Raw genomic sequence first — 20,534 nt, 5'->3', positions numbered from 1 at the left:
AGGAATACTCTTTGTGTTCTGGACTGCTAAGTAAGTAATCTCATTAATCTTCTTGCAGCTTTTACCTTTTACTTCTGCTACATAAAACCTCAGAATTTTGGATGTTTTTTACTTGAATCTTTGATATTGCGTAACACCAGTTGGATGCAATGGGAGTTAAGACAATTACAAAGGCACTGTGCAATGTTAGGTCTACTGTTTCAACAAGCAGTTTCAGTGCACAGTAAGAGGATAAAAATACAGTATTTAATTCAAACAAAACCTAAACAATAGAAAATACCCTTGAGATGGAACATTTCCAGTTCTGTGCTGGAAATTGTAATAAAATTCTGAAGACAGAGAACCAAGAGAAAGCATCTGATATGACAGAATAAAGCAGGAAGCAGAGCAGCGCAAGTGATGGAGTTCAGCTCTTTACCACATTCTGTGGAACCGACACTGGGCAGGCTAGGGTAACTCATACTTCTATTGAGTACTTTTATTCTGAAATTAATGCTTCTAGAAATTAACAGAGCTCAATATTGAAGATTACCAACAGGAAAGGAGTTGGCTGAACCAGCAGCCAAAATTCTCATCAGCTAAAATCCACTCCTAATCCTGAAAGCCAGCTACAGTTTTCCTGCATAAATGAGCTCACAAGTTACAGATCTTCGTGATAATTTATATTCCAAAGCACACAGCAAATTTGATAGACACAAGAGACTTTATCAAATAGGTTCAGGCCAAGATGTCGAATGGTTTCTTTTAATTAGGAAGGAGGGAAAAGCCAACGACACCTTGAAGTACAGTAGAAGCCTCACTGTGAAGATATATTATTGAGAGTTTTTGGAGGCAGCAGTGATGGGCTGCACAGAAGCCCATAGATTTTTACATTCAAAGTCCCAACTGCCTACCTATACAGTAATCACAGCAGATGGATAATGTGCTGTGTTCAGTTTTTTTAATAAACATGTCAAACATTAAACATCCTGTTCACAGATGTACTATAATAAAATGTCTTTGCTGTGATTTGAAGTCATGCTGCCTCAAAAACCCTACAGTTTTTACTTCAGAGAAAGAATCCAACTGCTGCACACACCTTAGCTATGACTCATTTTACACCTTACCTACGTAACTCTAGAGGAACAATTTCAACCCCAATTATGCCAGCCAAGACTTTAGCTGTCAAGTATAAGCCATAATATGATGATAAGAGCTACAAGATGCTGTGTGATTGAAGGTACTTTGCCTTACAACATCCATTTTGCACATCTTCTATTTGTGGTCTTTGGAGACCTTACAGAATTTTTAGTAGATTCTTTATGTTTCTAATCTAAACATGGAAAACTGTGTTGGAATTCATTGAGCTTCTACAGCATTCTTCACATTTATGCACTTACACATCACGAGCAGCACTCTCAACATGAAAAAACAAGAGCTGAGGGAAATATTCTCAACAAATTAAGATCGAGGCAAACATTTAATCTTGAGTTAAGCAGAAGGTCAGTTTAAATCCTACAGGCATTTTTACCTCAAAATTCAACTTTTTTTTTATTCTTTGTTAACTCAGAACAGACTTTGCAAAGATGCAGCGAGGATATGAGCTATGGGCTTGGCCACCAAAAGTGCACAACCACCCGCAAGTGTGCATGGCTAGTCCTTCAGGCACCGGGGGTCCCTGACACGCTCATAGTCCTCTCAGAACTGAATTACTTCCCCTCATTCTCCTTTCAGTTCTTCTAAAAGTAGCTTTCAATTTTCTTCCTTTGTTTAAATTAGAAAGAAATATGCAGTTATGTAAAAATTTTAAAACAGCTACTTAGGGTTTTTGCTCCCCTTTTGGCAGTGCTGGCAGCGAAGAGACAAACTCTCCGAAGCCAGCCATTCCCAGCACATTTTATCAAAAGTACAGGTTTCCTTAGCAACATGCCCCAAAACATCCTGGAGTCCTTCACTCCGCGTGTCCTTGGTAAAGTATCTTGCTAACATGGAAATGCACAGGCCATCAGACACCCGTGGCTTTTCTGCTTAAAGTACCTTATGGGTTGGATTTTTGGGCATTGTTTTCTAGATGCAAAATAATTGGTTTATTAGCTGAATGTGCAATATCTTGTCAAAAGAAATTCAGCCCAATATTTCAGGTTTCTGATGTCTTCCTGGTGAAAAGGTGATTGCAGCGTGCAAGTTATCATCACAGGTCCCAGAAATCTCACTGCATTAAGCAGTGTGTTCAGAAAGCAAAAGCAATCGAGACCACCTGTGTAATGAGGAAATACAACTACAATAAAAAAATACCGGCATTCAAAGAAAGGCAGGGCCACAGCAGACTCTAAAATCAGTAGAAAGACTCATTGAATTTAACAGGCACTTTTGCCTCAGTGCTATCTGTGCTAAACGGATATTCCTGCCTTTTCTGATGGCTGATACATGCCCAGGTTTGGGGTGAAATATGCAATTTGTATGTATGCACATAATTAAATATCTTCTGCTGCTCATACTCCCAGGCAAGGCAACAATAATATATAATTTCAAAACTCAGTGTGGCAGGTTGAGAAATAGATAGTTATTTGCCCAAAAGGTAGAAATACCTGTTCAGAAAATCATTTGAGTCATGACTGAATGTCAGAATACAACAAAAAACCCCATGGATACCAATCCACTTGCACACTTTCTTTTTTTTCTTCGGAGTTGTTGGGGCCGGGTGGTGACCAGTCTTACTTACTCTAATAACTTACAGCTTCTCTTCAAGTGCAGATCAGTTGTCTGAACTTATGTACAAGATTGCTCCATTGAATCAGCTACAATGTCTTGTTTTAAAATATTACAGCATTTGGGAGGACAGCAGAGCATGTGTCAGACATGAAAAAATATGGAATTGTTCAGAAAAGCGAGGAATTTTCCTCTTCCCTCCTATTCTGCAAATCCTTTGGGTCCTGACGCATTACATTTCAAGGGGAGCTGATGGTGGTCTCCTACAGCAGATGAACATCTGTGGGTAGCCCTACATCCACCAGCATGGAAAACACAGGCAGTTGGAGATCCATAGCATGTGTCTTCCTCACCTAAGACCACAGATAAGAACAGAAGGAGGGCCAACCACAAATCTCCCCTTATGTTAGCAATGCACTTCAGTCCTGATGTGACTCTCACTTCTGATAATTGATCATGGCAGTATCTGGTGACAGAAGAAAGAGGGGCAGGAAAGAAGTCTTTCTAGAAAACATCTCATTTCTTGGGTTTTTGGGGTTTTTTTTTGTCACAAGGACTTTCATTCCTTGCACATTCACATGTAAATTGATTCTCGTCTGAATCTAAAAAAGGGGTTGATTTTGTGGGGGTAAGAAATGCTGCAAAGAGCTGAAATCTTCATCATCAGCCCACTAATCCTTCTATTTCTTTTAAGGGTTCATCTGCCAAGTAGATTCATAGTAGAGAATCTCAACTTTCATTAGAAAAAAAAGTATTTCTACACTCTGCAAAGGAGAAGGAAGGCTTGAAAATGCCCTCACTGTAACTGAAAGATTCAGAACTCGGAAGATAAGTTAAAACACACACATGTAGGCATACACATAATGATTTTGAAAGACAGCTGCACAATTTTTTCATATGGAGAGCAGATAACAGAGAGGAAGAAGGCCTTGTACCATATCAGGGAAATGCTGTTTAGCTGTGCAAGAGTTCTGCAAATATAATGCCCTATCTGTTACCCTTCTGATAGGAATATCTCCTTATGGTTAGGTAAGTGTCATGGTATTCCCATACTAAATCCAAAACCCAACACTATACCAGCTACTAGGAAGAAAAGTAATTAACTCTATCCCAGCTGAAACCAGGACAGCAACCCAGACAGCATCAGCAGCTCTTTCCCAGGCATCCACAACACTGTATTTATATATGGGTTAATTTATACACAGGTCAAGACTTCTGCAATGATTTTTGTCGTATTTGACATTGCTTAATCCTGAGTTAACAAGCAAATCTGGTACAAAGACAGTATGCTGTTTGTTCTTAGCATGATCTTTGCCACTGCAACAAGGTATAGATATAGAAAAATGTAATATTTTAGGGAAAAAATGGAGTGGAAACATCCTTAAATTAATATCTCAGTATGGCTTAATCTCTTTGCAATCTGCTTTTTTGTTTGTTTGTTTCAGGTGAGTTCAATCCACCCTTATTCACTTGCCATGTGAACTAAGTAGCCAACATACAATTACTGAAATTATTTTTTCTAATTCCACATAGAACATGGAAGTATTTAAACTCAAAAGTGAAAGGAGAGGTGCTGGAAAGTATTAAAAGAGCTAAAGCTTCACTATATTAAAGGTAAGAGCAGAAGGAAAATGACTGGCAGTTAAAATGAAAATTCTCCATCCATCTTCAGTCTTCTAACCTCTATCAACACCACATTATAAGCAATTACTAGTTTAGTTTCAAGCCAAGGACCAATATATGTGGTACTTTAGTTGGTATTGTCACGTGCTGGGCATTTTTCAAATAGAAATCAAGTTTATTTGTTTCAAGAAACCTTCTATTGACCATTTCTATCCTCATAGTCCCTCTCAACTAGATTTTTTCTTATGCTCTCTAGAAAATGCAATAGTGTCGCACCAAATGAGCTAATTTCACACCTACTAGGTAGAATGGGCTTAATTCTACTCTCATTACTAGTAAGTCAAAGCTATTCTCCCGCACAGTGGGAGCTCGGGCTTCGTCCTGTAATACTTTCTGTCCCTGAAGAAAGATGATAAAGTATTCCAGAGATCACTGGATGTACTTCAGGTTAGATTAAGAAATATGTGCAAACCATCAGAAACTTTACCTCTGCTTTTGCCACTGGAGGACAGCCACTTGTGCTGTATTACCATTGCAAGCTGCAGATTGAAAATCGTCCCATTTGACTCGATCAATTTTTCAGCTGAGTGCAGGACAAGAAAAAGTCCTTGGAAAGTTGCTCATTTCTTGGTTTCTAAGCCCTTCTGATGGATCTCCGGCAGCTCCCCTTGTTTGTCTGGGGTTTTTTCCATGCAGCTTTATCATAGAAGGCACCTAACAGCTAGAATTTGAATAAATCTCCAGTAAAACTGGAATGTCTAGTGGTAGAAAAGTAGTGGTAGGAAAGGCTGCTTCTCAAACCACAGTAATTCAGTAAATTCCTTATCTAGGTCTTCATCACCAAGGTATGAAGAGGAGCTGGGTGACAAGCTTCCACATCATTCACTAGGCTTTTGTGCAAATAGCAGCCTTAACATGCAGGACTGGAAGTGTGGCCAAGGAGATGGATAAAAGAAGAAAGTTCTGAGGGAAATTGCAGCAGTCACTGGTTCTGTAGCAAATTAGAGCCAATTTATTGGCAAATGAAAATTAACAGGCTTGATTCTTCTTTATCAAACATGAAGTGAATTAACCAAGTGTGGAATTATGGCAAGGCAAAAGTAAAGTTGTCAAAATGAACGGGATGAAAAGCAAAAAATGAAGGACTAAAGCAAGGAATGGCAAATAATGAGAGCAAGGGAAAATAGCTGTGAAGAATGAGGTACAGAAAGCAGACAAGAAGGGGTAATATGTCAGGCACAGTGTGGGAAGGACAAGATGGGAGAAATGACGGAGGAGGGGAGAGGAGGTCTAGTCACTGACCCAAAGCCAATTTCTTCATAGCTGAAAAAGAACATTTCATTTATATATATCTGCCCTTCAGAAAACAAAACAAGTGAGGTATCAAGCAAAGGACAGAAATGCTGGGGAAGGAAGGCAATGTAACATAAGGCCTGAAATTAAAAATGGAAAAGAAAATGGGAATAACTTTTAAATTTTAAAGTGCCAATAAGTTACTAATGATTAGAAGGTGAAAATCATGAAAAGAACGAAAAAGAATTTATACAAATTAACGGAGGACAGACACAGTCATCAAGTTGCTGTTGCTGCCATTAGCTCAGGTAATCCCTGAAGCAGAATGGTCAGAAGCCAGAAGGCTATATCCTGGGAAAAGTTTGCTCTATATTTATCTTAGTGGTGTATTCTCTAAACATTATATAACACTCAGTACAATATACAGCATTATATTCTCTATAATGCTCTGTATCAGCAACCAACATGAAGTCCACTTCTGGCTTGTGCTTTTCTAGTAACTAGAAGCTCTCTACTAAAAGAAACTATCAGATATGAGAGTCTACATTTTAGTACTTCAGGGGCAGATTTGCCTCCAATGTTTTCAGAACCTGAGTTGCTGTTTTATGTATGCTACATATGTCCTCACCCAAACTTATAGGTTTAAAAATCTTCAAGATATGTAAAACTACTGTAATACTTTTTACCTATACATTCCCATTGTAACATCTCAGTTATTTCAATTCCAAATTTTAACAAAACAGCAAACCAACATGCTAAAATTTTGTAGTGGTTTAATTTTGGAATCCAATCTTATAGCTCATATATCAAACACATGGTAGACTTTATAGAGGAGACTAATTAGTCCCTTCCCATTAGTTCCCAAAGCTTCCCATCACGCTCTCGAATTTTTTGAAATTTTGTGCCCTCACAATATAGCAAGACACATCTTCCTTCCCCTCATGTTCCCCCCATAATAAAGGTCAGCATTAACATTGTAGAATTTCAAGCACTTTGGAAATAAGTTTGAAATATGTAGGTAGAAGTTCAGTTACTTGCACTGCCTCGTGGATCTTTATTACAAATTCTGCTCTATCATCTCCTCATTTGTAATTCCCATTGAAACATCACCTGCTACTATCAAAGCTGCTGGCTGCCTAAGGTTTTCACTGCTGTTCTTTATCCTTTCTTTCCTTGCCCATGCTTATTAAGTTATCAGCACCCAAATGCATTCAGTTGGGCAAAACACAGAGAGGTCAGCACAGTGTACCACCTCTTTGGTCATCAAAATGGGGCCAGAATAAGACTAAAATAGCGAATAACTCTTATGACAGCACATTGCACTTGGTTAGCTATCTTCGTGCATTTTAGAGAAGCAAAAAAACCTACAGACTAGTAACCATAAATTTTGAAAGATACTGAATTTGAAATAAAATTCATTTCAGGCAGGAGCAATTTATACCCATTAGACAGATTAGCCAGTTTGTGCCGAAAGCATTACTTTCAGAAGAGCTATGGGGAGCTCTGGGTGACTTTCATCTTGTGGGAAACATTTGCATTTCCAACATTTTTCTTTTTCAGTCAGATTGGGTAATTTTCTGTAGCAAAGATATTCTTTCTCAATCCCAGGACAAGAAATAATCATAAATCACTGCAAAATAGACAGACACAGACAACAATTATAATCAGCAAATGGCGGTCCAGACAGACCTATTTTTACTCCCTTACACAGTTATGGTACAGCACAAATTGTTATTGAAGCACTTAAGTTTTGTCAAGCAACACCGGGCCACCTCTTTGCAAATTAGTTTGTGTGTGAGTTCTAGATGTGGCAGGCACAAATTATGCAAAAGAGATTGCCATGATGAGAAAAGGATTTGATTACTAATATTTAAATAAGGATCCCCTGAGCTGTCTCTCTTCTGTAGGAATGGTGTTAAATATTTGGCAACAGGATGATACGTCCTACATAATTTAAACCGTTCCATTTTACCGGGCACACAACATACATATGCCTGCAATTCATTAGTTCCCATGCACACTTTCAACCAGCATTAAATATACATGTAAGATGAGCTACTGCTGTGTCCATCAATCTCTCCTCTCCTTATTACTTACTTTATCTTTTTATTGTTGACTTGGCTTTTACCCCAGGTAACATATCAGCACTTTTGTTTTGTGTATTTGTGAAGCAAGAGGCCTCAAAAGCTCAGTATTTGATCTCTTCTTATGTCTGACTGTCTTCAATGCTGTCACATCAGTGGAAAGCCCAGTTCATGACTCCAAAGACAGCTTCCATCCCTCCCTGCCTGGCTGCAACTTACCAGCTTTGTCTGGTCTGAGCTTATTTTATTTATTGAGAGTCAGGAGGGAGCAAGAAGATGATAGGATGTAAAAGGAGACGTAGTGAACAGAAAAGTTCAGGATCTATTTAACGAAGACGTACAATGCCACTGCGCAGCAACAGACAGCCTCTCCTTGCCTCAAACAGGAGCAAGCAGTTAAAACAGAGAGAAACTTCAGCTGATTAAGTCATTTTGGGCCTTTTCTGGAACAGTGATGAATATTACTTTTGATGCATGCTGGAGGGGGTTAGACATAACTAGATGTGTAGAACGCCTGCTTCCAAAATGTAAACAAGTGTTCCTGCTATCTGCTTTCCACAGCTATGATAAATTGCTTTGACTCCAACACTACACCAGAAAATGGTTAGGTAGCCACTACCTAATGGTTTCAAATTATCATCAAGAAAGTTTATAGGGGTTTTTTTTGCCATGTCAAACTTCCCAGGTTTTTAAACAAAGTTTTATATTAGATATGTCTGATCATCCTAGTAGTCTATATTTTATTTCAAAACTGAAAAGTTCATTAGTCAAGTTCTCCCTGAAAAAAAGAACAAACTTTCCAGTGAAAGATGAGAATAAGTGAGGAAAGAATGTATAGTTAACGTAAATTCCTGTCAAGCATAAAAGACAAGCACAAGGTATGGAAAAGCAAACAATAAGGTCTAGCATCACTGCAGACATGTCAATGGAAGTTGATGTTTATATCAGTCACTGTCTCTAGGACAGAGACAGTACAACAGAGTCCTTCCCCACTGCAGATCTGGCATTGCCATATTTGTCTACAGGGATGCTTTACAAACAGTAAGTGCATACAAAATATGCATTAATATCTACTTTAAGATTAAATAACCAATTTGCAAAGACTTCTGTCCGAAACACATTATGCTAACAGAGCACAGCCCTGTAATATGGCAGCAAATGTCAGAGTACACTCCCACACAGTACATAAACCACCTCTGCAGTCCACAGTAGGAAGAAAGCCAGAAAATATAAACTATTCTGCAAGAATTAGAAACCAGAGGGCAAAGATAAATGGGTCTATCTAATTTTTTTAATTGTAATTATTAGGAATATTGCCACCACTGGAGTAACAAATCCAGTGAGAAAATGAGTGAAAAATGTCACAGGAGGATGTGAAAACTGAACACTGGTTACTATTGTTAAAGACACAAAGCAGTACTTGGGCCACCATGCTTGGGTGCTGGAAAGCCTTTTAGTTCAAGCCACCTATTAAAATAGCAATGCTCTAACAGGACAGGACCCAAAGACTCCTAGAGAATTATAGCAGTGTCACAGAAACTAAACATAAAAGACAGCTGATCTCCTAACCGCAAGCTTGAGAATATCCCTTCTCTACATTTTATCATCATCTTCAAAAACATTTAGCTTAAGGTAGTGGAACTGGCAAATTAGGTTCACGTGTCCAGGACAAGATGCTGAAAAGAAGAATCCCTAAAAGGTGTCAGGATATGTACAAGTAGATTTTATTGTGCAAAGAGTTTCTGACAAGCTTGTTAAGGTAACAGCAGAAAGAGATAATAAGATTTCTTTTATTCTTCCCTAGGAGCTGCTGTTGTGCAAGGGGAAGAAAGACTCTGGACTCCACCCTCACGTTAACAAGCAAAACAGCTGGCTTCCCAAACGTGGCCTTTGCAGCAGGACTGGAAAAACTCACATGCACAGGAGCAGCACGCTGGTGTTAAAAAACTAGAAACCACTGCTAAAGCTTGTATCCAACAAAGGTGACTTCTAATAACAGTCCAGGCATTAATGACTAAATCATAATAAAATATTTGGATCTTCACTGTTTAAGATGAATTGTACAGTCTCACCCTCTATATTGGTTTTGTGTAGCAAGGTTTTGGTACCGGGGGGGGGGGGGGTGTTACAGGGGTGGCTTCTGTAAGAAGCTGCTGGAAGCTTCCCCTGTGTCTGACGGAGCCAATACCAGCCAGCTCTAAGACGGACCCGCTGCCAGCCAAGACCGAACACATCGGCGATAGTGGTAATGCCTCTGGAATAACATTTTTAAGAAGGAAAAAAAAAGTTGGGACAGAGAGAAACGACAGCCAGAGAGAGGAGTGAGAACATGTGAGAGAAACAACCCTGCAGAGCCCCAGGTCAGTGCAGAAGGAGGGGAGGAGGTGCTCCAGGCGCCGGAGCAGAGATTCCCCTGCAGCCCGTGGGGAAGACCACGGTGAGGCAGGCTGTCCCCCTGCAGCCCAGGGAGGTCCATGTTGGAGCAGATCTCCACCTGCAGCCCGGGGAGGACCCCACGCCAGAGCAGGGCAATGCCCGGTGGAGGCTGTGACCCTATGGGAAGCCCACGCTGGAACAGGCTCCCGGCAGGACCTGTGGCCCCGTGGAGAGAGGAGCCCACGCTGGAGCAGGTTTGCTGGCGTGACCCCGCCGGGGACCCACGCTGGAGCAGTCTGTGCCTGAAGGACTGCACGCCGTGGAAGGGACCCACGCTGGAGCAGTTCGTGAAGAACTGCAGCCCGTGGGAAGGACCCATTTTGGAGAAGTCCATGGAGGACTGTCTTCCGTGGGAGGGACCCCACGCTGGAGCAGGGGAAGAGTGTGATGAGTCCTCCCCCTGAGGAGGATGAAGCGGCAGAAGTAACGTATGATGAACTGACCATAAACCCCATCCCCGTCCCCCTGTGCTGCTGGGGGGGTAGGCAGAGAATCCGGGAGTGAAATTGTGCCTGGGAAGAAGGGAGGGGTGGGGGGAAGGTGTTCTGAGATTTGGTTTTATTTCTCATTACCCTACTGTGGTTGATTGGTAATAAACTGAGTTAATTTTCCCCAAGCTGAGTCTGTTTTGCCCATGATGGTAATTGGTGAGTGATCTCTCCTGTCCTTATCTCAACCCACGAGCCCTTTGTTATATTTTCTCTCCCCTGTCCAGCTGAGGAGGGGGAGTGATGGAACGGCTTTGGTGGGCACCTGGCGTCCAGCCAGGGTCAACCCGCCACACCCTCCAAAGTGTGAAAGCCAGTGTCCATGTGTGCATGTGCGTGTGCATGCTTGTAGGACGGGATACAAATTGTGTGAAGATAGGGATCCAGTGTGATTTTAGGTGCTGTGGAGTGTCTGAGACATGTGCATGTAGCCAACAGCTGTAATGCAAGGTCTGCAAGCAGACCTCTGCCCCGGATCATCAGCAGAAGATCCTATGGGATACAGCACAGCACAAAAAAAGGCACTAGATGCCTATCTTTAATCAACTAAACCACACGCGAGCGTCCCTACATTTAGCACTGAGAAAAGTACTAGGGCAGTAAAAGTTCAAAGGATTATCATGGTGAAAATTTTAATCCCACACCTACACAACACAAACATATGTTGTCCTGCTTTAACTGAAGCATGCCTATGCACCACCAAAGTGATGTGAAAATGAAATACTATGTTCCAGATAAGTGAACTCTGTGTTTATGATGAACACAAAGTACAAACCAGTTTACATTGTGAGACATGACAGATTGGGTTTTCTTAGGCTATACCTATATTGATTCAATTTGTAAACCACAGTTCAGAAACACATTTTCTTCTTAGATCCATTCACTATTCTAAATTCATGCTGCTAATTGTATCAGACAATGGACACACTGATAACTGGTTTTGATGAATTTAATTAATACAATGAAAGAAGGAATAATATATAGCTATCATCATACTTCTATGGTGTATTGCTATTTCTCACTGAGCAACTGAAAAAATAACATATTGTAGTTCTGGGTTATTGCATAGAGCCTGAAAAAATTACTTCATTCCACATAAGCACTTAACAACATGCTATATCTCGACTCTAAAGATTTAGCCTAAGTTAAAGTGCTTATTATTTTTATTTTCTTGCATTTTTTTCATTTATTTGTATGTACTGAATGTGTCTGGATATTTCGTGGGGCTACAAACATTTTGCAATAGTTTTATGAAGCACATACCTTATGCTACCAAACACTAAAGAGCAATTCTTTGAAATAAATGTCCAATTCCTACTTTGGATCAGAGTGTCAGGGCTCAGCATGGCCAAAAGCAGAAAGAACATAGACTACTCAGAGAAGCCCAAGTTAATATTCTTTGGAAAAAGTCCTTTTTAAGCATCATGCCCCATTCAGAAAATTGAGTTAGAGCCTCAGCGAATGTGGACTAATTTCGCAACAGTCAGTACTATGGGATCTGCAGACCTGGCATAAGATGTCCAAACCAGCCTATTTTTGTTGTGAAGATGACTAATCAGGTAATTTCCCGCAAGGTTTTCTAAGGAATTCCTTGCTTTTCAAATCATACCTGCTACTAGAGGTTGCAAATAGATATGTGAGAAATAGTTCTTACCTTTGTGGCAAAAACTTCCTCATGCTGTAACACTTTTGCCTTTTCTTTTCTTTTGAAAATATTTACCCACAATTTACCCAACTTCAGTATTTTGCAAATAATTATTTACAGTTTGGTAAAAGAGCAAAACTCTTAATTATGACTGAATACCTGGAAAAACAAGGTCAAAATCATAAAACCGGGAAGGTAAAACTTCTTGTATAAATTATTCTCTAGGTATCATTTCTGCAAAGGATTCCATTCCCATCAGAACATCAAAGGTATCCAATTCCCAAAGGCGTTTGATGATATTAGATAGTTGCCTAGAAAGTTATCTGTATGGTTGGAAGAATTTGAACACGGAATCCTCAGTGAGGGGAGGTGGATGATGCATACCTGCTTCTTCCTTGAGACTTGTTGGGCTTCTGCTCTTGATTTCATACCACCCTTACCACTTCTGCTCAGATGTTCGCCCTGTGCTACATGTCAGATAAAAGAGAAGTCTGCCTCCAGTACTTCCAGGGTGCTGCAATATGCAGGTTAAGGCAATTATCTATTGATAGCTCACATGACATGAGCCTTCCAAAAGTCCTCATGTCATGGAAAACACAAGATATTTTGAAGAGGTGAGAAAAGAGATGGAAGACGGCTGGAGTCCGCAGATGGAGACCTCTTAGCTTTCTGCAGGGGCAGCTGCATTATGTGACCCTGGAAAATAGAAGTACTGGACAGGTCTGGGAAATTATAGGGTTTTTTGACTTCAGGGAAAATAGCGGATACTGATACATACTGAAAAGGATCAGAATCTCTGTTATTTAGCTAGAGCGCGCACTACTAAACCCATACATGAGGCTATTGTGTAACTAAAGAGGAAAAATCCTATTGGTATTTCCCTTAACATACGACAAGCTGAACACTCACTCCTCTGCAGAGCTAAGCTGCCAAATTTGAAAATTAAATTCTAACACTACCTGTGCTTCAAGTGTGGACTTCCCTTCATTACTAATTTTTCTTTAACCCCAAAAAAGTCCATCATTCTTTTTGGTAAGTGCTGGAGATGGGTGAAAAATGTAAGACCTTTTCCCAAACAATCAGGTATAACCTGAATTCTGCATCCTGTGGTTACAGTCCTAAAATCTGGCATCTCTGCAGTTGCAGAGAGGTTGCTGACAATAGTAATAAGTTTTCAGGAGCTGCAGTGAATAAGTTGTTTTGTCCAGACTTGACTATTGCATGTAATAAGCTCAGTTCTACAAAAATCAAGTCATTACTGGAACTCCAGGAGTCAGGAGTACTGTGGCAGACTGCTAATTAATTTTGCCTCTGAAACTGTCAGTAATAATTGGATCAGGGAGTGACACATGCATCAAAAAGCAAATGTATCCCTGCGAAGCTGTTTGGCCTAAGAATTTTCTTAATATATTAGTAGGAATTGGTTTTATTTTAGAAGGCAGGTTAACTCCTGTGTTCATGTCCTTTTTTAGACAAAATACTGGCTATTTTTACAACTTTTTTTTTTCCACTGCTGCATAAGAAAAAGTTTTTACATTTGATGGCATATCTGAACTGTATCAAAAGGTGATATTCATGATTATAAGAGCCATTCCTCTTGAAAAATACACTACCACTCCAAGCACTAAAATGAAGGTAACAGAAGGAAAAAAAAAAAAAAAAGCAAGCTGTGGAGAGAAAAAGATGGGAAATGAAAAAGAAATCGATCGAAGGAGGTATTGGTAGTTGCTTTCTGTACAACAAGGCCTATTCAATTATTGGGTCTTCTCTAGGAGCAAACTGAAAAAACTTAAAGTACCATCTATTTGCTGGCTATTATGAATGAGACTATATGTTTTATTTTCATCATAATAGCACCCACAAGTTTCAGTGAATACAAGGTCTCATTGCTTAGCTGTAATACATATAATAAAAAGCATCCTCAGGTCTCCTTTTTCTTCCTCCACTCTACTCAAAAAGCAAAAAAATGTTATGGAAGAATACTGGCTCAGGGAAATGAAGAAAATCCCACAGGGCAAGTTTGCAGCTGAAAGCAAAGCCCTGTCTTTCCCAAATTACCCTTATTCACTCAGTTACACAGAAGCCTTCAAGATAAACATTTAGTAGATCTCCAGGTCACTTTGTAGTGGAACAAACCCTATATTGTTCATGACCATGCACAGAAGTTGTCCACCCCTTGTTACCTCCCCCCCTGCCCCTATTTCTGTATTTCGCTCAGCTCCGTCCTGCCAGGCTCTTCCACAATTGCACAGCTCTCAAAGAGGGTTAACACACCTTGCAGAGAATATGATAAATTTAGCAGCTTCAAGAAACCTAATATATAGTAGTTTCAGTAAGCTAACTGTACTGCAGAAGAGTACTAATTTCATCTTATCTCTAACGTACATAGCTCAGCATTGCTTTTTTGTACCGTTGACCCAGCAAAGCCTGATATGGACTTGGCTTTAGGGAGACTCTGTAATGGTAAGCTGGGGTCCTCAATGTGCAGCCTTAGCTATCAACCTCTTCTGATTGACAGGATTGGCTTCTCTAACAGAAATGTATTTGAAATCTATGCCCACTATAGCCTTAATTCCCTAGCAGACATTGTGAACAGTTATCAGGAAAGCACAGCTTTCAAAAATTACTGGGAACTCCCATGTTAGCCACCAGTTCATGTGTGGGTAATGGACATAAAAAAAGGGGGGGAAAAAATCAGCTGTCTCACATGACTCAACAGCACAGGTCACATTTGAACTCAGGCCATCTGACCTTTCATCCCGTGCCAGACTCGTAGCCTTCAGGCCAGGACACAAAGCCACATCCACTACAAGCCCCAAACAGCCTGCACTACACTTTTTAATGTTTCGATAATGCAGAACACAGACCTTTCAGGGAACTTCTCCTTGATCAGCACGCAGTTCTGAGCCCCACAGTTTTGTTCATTTGCCATATGCAAAAATGCCTTTGGTCTCCAAGGGCAGGAGAAAAGGAAGATCAAAGTCAAGCCCCACTGCATAGATCCCAGAAGGGAATTTGTCATAATCCCGTGTTCCATCTTTTACCTTGAAGCACAGAGCAAATGAGAAAGGAGAGAAAATTATGGCTTAATAGTGTATGCAATTAGCAATCAGAGGGAATTCATCCAATAAATTTTTCCAGATATTGTATAACTTTTTGGAAGACACAGTTAACCCTCTCTGCTACAATCTGCTCATTTGAGACATAATATTTAATTACTTCTTGAAGCCTTGATGGCAATCCATTTTGACAGCTTTGTACCCAGAAGGAGAGTTTCCCTCATGCTCATCCATAAAGTCACCACACAGTTCTGAAACCTCTTGGTGGCATATACAAGAACAGAAGAAATATTTGTAATGGCATCAGCATGCCTGATACTCTCCATTCTTTCCCAGATCTTTACAAAATGTTTTGTTGAGTAAAGAGGGTTGTATTTACCCTTTGTATATCTGAATTCCAGTCCAAGAAGAAAGCTTGCTGCAGCATATGATCAATCACAATTATGATGCCCATACAGTCCAAGTTATGGTCTAAGTTTCAATGTCAGTGAAGCATTGCTGACTTGCATTGTATTTTAGAAGAAGAAAGAAAGAAAATTTTAAAAGAAGGGGAGTACAATACTTGAATTTGAAGAGTCTAAATATTTTTGTGCATGCTTTATTCCTCTTAAACACCTCTGTCAATACTAGAAATCTTTGAAGAGCTGTATTTTCCATCATAAATCTTTTTAAATTAAAAAAAAAAAAAAAGGCACAAACTACAGAATTGCCATTTATAAGAGCAAAGAGAAAACTAGTCTGGAACTGCCAAATCACTGCACCTTCTGTTTGCTGGCATACCTGCTAAATGAAAAGACCTAAAAAAGCTGTTGAGTAAGGTAGCAAAGCATTAATTTTTTCCCTGTTTTCCACTGCTTAAGCTTCTACTGGGTTTGTACTTAGAAGGATGCTGAAAAGAGATATCAGAATTGCATTCTGCCTTTTAACTATGACTGTCTTTCCACCCAAGCAAAAACCTATTAGATTAAACTTATTAAAGTAGTAGGTAAAAAGTACAGAATTCTTCCCGCAATTGGTCAGCCAAAAAAGGGAAAAGATTTGAAAGCAAGTTGTTATAATGACTAGTACCACATTATCTGAGAGAGCCAATATGCCGAAAATGCTGAAAGCAAGTTATTCATTTAAACAACAAAAGAAGAAAAGGTTGCAAGTATGACACGAAACATGCCTGTAATGGTCTGGGGTTAATTAGACTGAAGGAAACAGCTTGGGGTCTCCATTGTGCTTGAGCTGACAAAGACCACAGGCAGCAAAGAGCACCGTAAAAGGAGACAGGCATGCTGGCAGGACAAAAAGGTCTTGTATAATGTTTAGGCTGCTGGCAATTTTAAGACGGAAGAGGTCAGAGAAAAAAGAGTTGGCTCTGGAAATTTTGAGACCAGAAGATACTTGATATTTTAAGACATGGCACTTTACTCCTTTAAAAGTATGTTGATTTTGTGTGTGTGTGTATCGCCCATTTGTATTTTCCCCGATATTAATAATAAAAAATTCCAAGTTGATACATTTTTAATAAACTATAATAATTTCAGATTAATATGACAATGATAAAAGTGAGAATAATAGATAATTGTGTATTTACCAACTACATTTACATATTTAAACAAAAGTACCATTTCTAATATTACAATTTCATATCACATTTCCATGCATCAAGCTCCAGTCAGAAAAACGAGTAACCTTTCACTTATAAAAAAACTGGCTGAAAGGTCACCCTTTTCCCAAACCATGGCTAAATAGATTTAATCTTCTTAGTCTAGTATTACAGCCAGACCAAAGTGTTTATGATCAATCCAATTAAAATGGTAATTTCAGGGGGACTGGCAGCTCTCCTAAACTGTAAAGGGTTCTAGCTTACTTGAAATCCCATGACACAAGGTAATAACACAGGATGTTTGCTGTTTTGTCACTGTGGTAATTTTCCATGATATTACACTGGAACACTTGCACAAATATAGCTGCAGATAACACACACAAAAAGAATTAAAATATTTAATTTTAATGTAATTATCACATCCCACTGAAAATACATGACTAAGATCGAAAGATCATTGCAGTATAGACCAGTGAGAGCACTGTATTAATCACAAGGAGCCCAGGTTCAAAGCTATTCTGCTTGCCAAAGCGAGTGTCTTGGGTCAAACAAGATCACCCAGCCCCTTAGAACAAGTCATTGGAATTACATCATTATTTTTTGCTCTTGCAGAGTTTGATAGTGTAACAGACCCTGAAGCAAAGCTTTGCCTCTAGCTGCAATTATATAAACTTCACAGTTTTTACCACAAGTCCTCCTGAATAGTTTTTTGATAAGCCATAAGCATAAACCGGTAAGCAATTGTTGTTACAGAGATCTATTAATAGATATTTCACCTAAAAAAAAAAGGGTATTCACATTCAGCACTGATGCACAGGGCATTTTAAGAGATTTTAAAGGGAAACTGTCAACTTGAAATTTCATTTCCTTCTGATTACTTCAGACATGCCCAGAAGCTAACAGAAAGGTTGAAGATCTGGGTTTTCTTACCATTCCCTCCTCTCCCCAAACCTTCTCTATTTGGCTGGTGAACCTACTTTGCAAATTTGACTGTCTCTGCTAAGTTCCATGTTTTGTTGATGGCAAACACCTTGTCATTGAGTGCTCTGAGGCTGAACACCCGCACAGACACTTTCCCTGGCTATGCAGAAAGCAGCAGAGCAATGTAGGAGTTCAAAGAGATTACTGTCAGATGGTAAATGTCATCTTGTTTGTTATCGTTGTTCAAGGTCTACCAAAAAGACCTTTCAAAAGAAGTATTGCTAAATGAGTGGAAATGCCTTCCAAATGACACTAAGAATTTTTCAAAAATTTCTTCTTCTAAGTAATACGTGGTGTTTAGAGGTTGTTGCACTTGGACTTTAGTGAACTAAAGTAGTAACTGGTTTTGCATTTAATCCTGAAGGTGGTCAGGTGACATAACTGCAAATTCATGAACATCATTTTGAAAGTCGAATCTCTGTCTTGCTTACACTGCACTCTCTGCTGAGACTGAAGCCTGGCTAGATGTACCTGTCTCAGCCTTCAGCTAAGTAGCTGAGAGCAGGATAGCTGCAGGAAAAAAAAAGCTCAGTCTGGACTGCAATACCCTTCTGAAAAGCAGAGCAAATATTTAGATTGCTGGCTTGCACTGAAATCAGCACTGCTATGGCTAAGGGTGCCCGAGCCAACTCAATGTGATTACACACTAAAAGCTCTTAGCAATATAGTGTTCACATACCATTGGTCTTGATATACCTAGAAATGTAGTGACTGCAGAGCTCACTCAATCAGGAGGGGGAGTAAAAAATGTAGCGAAATCTGTGCCAATTTGCTGAGTGAAGTTGCATGCAGCTAGCATAGCAAGAAAATCACAGAACCTTACCTTTTTAATGGCACCAAATATAGAGGTAGTAAAAAAAGGCTTTTATTTTCTGTTAAAGCTTTAAGAAATCTAACCAAGCAGTTAGTGATGCAAAAGTAGAAGGCCCAAAACTAACGGAAGTTACTGTCTAAATCTTTTGTTAAATTCAATAGGTCTCAAAGTAGACTCTCACAAGTGACACATTATATTTCACAAATCCTTTAGCTGCTTTCTTTAGTGATGACCTGTTTGAACGTTCAATAATTGCCTGAGACGTTGGGTATGCTCCTGAGTTAAAGACGTACAGATGGGACTCTGAGTGATACACAAAGTAGAACAAAGGAAAAAATTACTGTCCTGGTAATATACAAAGTCAGTTTAGGACAGACGCATCAGGATTGCAGCTCCTAAAACCACTACTCTCAGCTTTCAGCAGTCACTTGGCTCAAAAGGCCTCCCAAAGGAGTCCAGTGTAAGAAACCAACCTGCTTCTGATTCTTAACACCATTACTTTTTAAGATGCAGGTGATGGGGAAACTGAAAGAAACACAACCACCTTGGAAAAAAAATACACCAAGGAACGGGCAACTGCAAAAGGAACAGAGGAAAAGTACGTAAAGGAAAAATGAACTCACTGTGTCTTCAGGAAGTCCGAAATATTCTGATAGTAGTAGTGTAGACTTATTATTATTTAAACATACTCAAATCAGTACATTTACATTCAGCATCTGTTCGAGCAATGACAAGAATGGAGCACTGGAGATGAGACGGCCTGGGGGACAGAAACCAGAAGACAATGTTTGTTTTGGCAGTGAAATTTGGGATGTTAGGTACCTAAAGAAACTCAATGTGTTGATGTGACATTTTAGTGGCTGTGCTAGTTTTGTGGTGGTTGGCCTTGGCTGCGACTTTTATGTATATATAAAAGTAACCTCCGCCTCCATCTCTCAAAGCAATTAAATGACCCCAAAAATATTTCTGCACCTCTATGTTCCTTCATTATAACAGGATCTGCTGCTGTTTCTATTAATACAAATCCTGTATGCTGGTAAGAACACATGGGCTAGCTTCTCATCAGCTGAAAAATTACAGGAGGAAGCAAGATATTCTAGTCAGATTATAAAATTAAAAAGCTCATGTGGGAGATCTTTTTAAAGTATTTTTTCTTCCAAAGAAAAAAAATTACCCTCTCTTCTGTGTAGCAGGAAGATACAGCTGTAGTTAAAAGCAGGAAGTTAAGAATATCTCAGGGTTTAGACAGGATTTTTTTTGGCATTTAAAGAATTTTCTCTTTCCTTCTTTCTTTCTGACAGTAGGTTTCTTTGCCAATTTTATTCTTCTAGAGTTTATAATTCCCTGAGCTACCGTACTTTCAAGTGCTGTGCTGAGTATATGGATAATTATTCCTGTGGCTATTTGGACTCAAGTATTGATAAAGCTTTGAGTGTTTTGAAGTACCCTCCATTTCTTATACTGATACATCTTCACAGACCTTTGTTGAAGTGCAACATTTTCCACACAGAAGCAGAGAACTTGAAAATGTAATATCTGAGATTATTCCATGTTTGAAAAATCACGTAAACACCATCATCGTGCCTGCCTTCAGTATTCACTCAGGATTTAGAATGTTTGCCAGCTGGAAAACAGGAAAAGACAGGAATGGAAATGGATTGAAAAAAAACACTCTATAAGAAAAATTTGCTGGCATTACCCAGAGAACGTCCTCAAATCCCAGGGAGCCTCAGGAAAAAAATTAAAATCCAGGCAAAACTGTAATAAAAAATGGTTCAATAGAACCGTGTTGGTTTGGGGGATAAAACCCAACTAGCCAATTTGGATTC

The sequence above is a fragment of the Harpia harpyja genome, chromosome 12 (genome assembly GCF_026419915.1).
Source record: "Harpia harpyja isolate bHarHar1 chromosome 12, bHarHar1 primary haplotype, whole genome shotgun sequence".
NCBI classification, from domain to species: Eukaryota; Metazoa; Chordata; class Aves; order Accipitriformes; family Accipitridae; genus Harpia; species Harpia harpyja.
Note: the sequence above shows the minus strand (reverse complement) of the source record.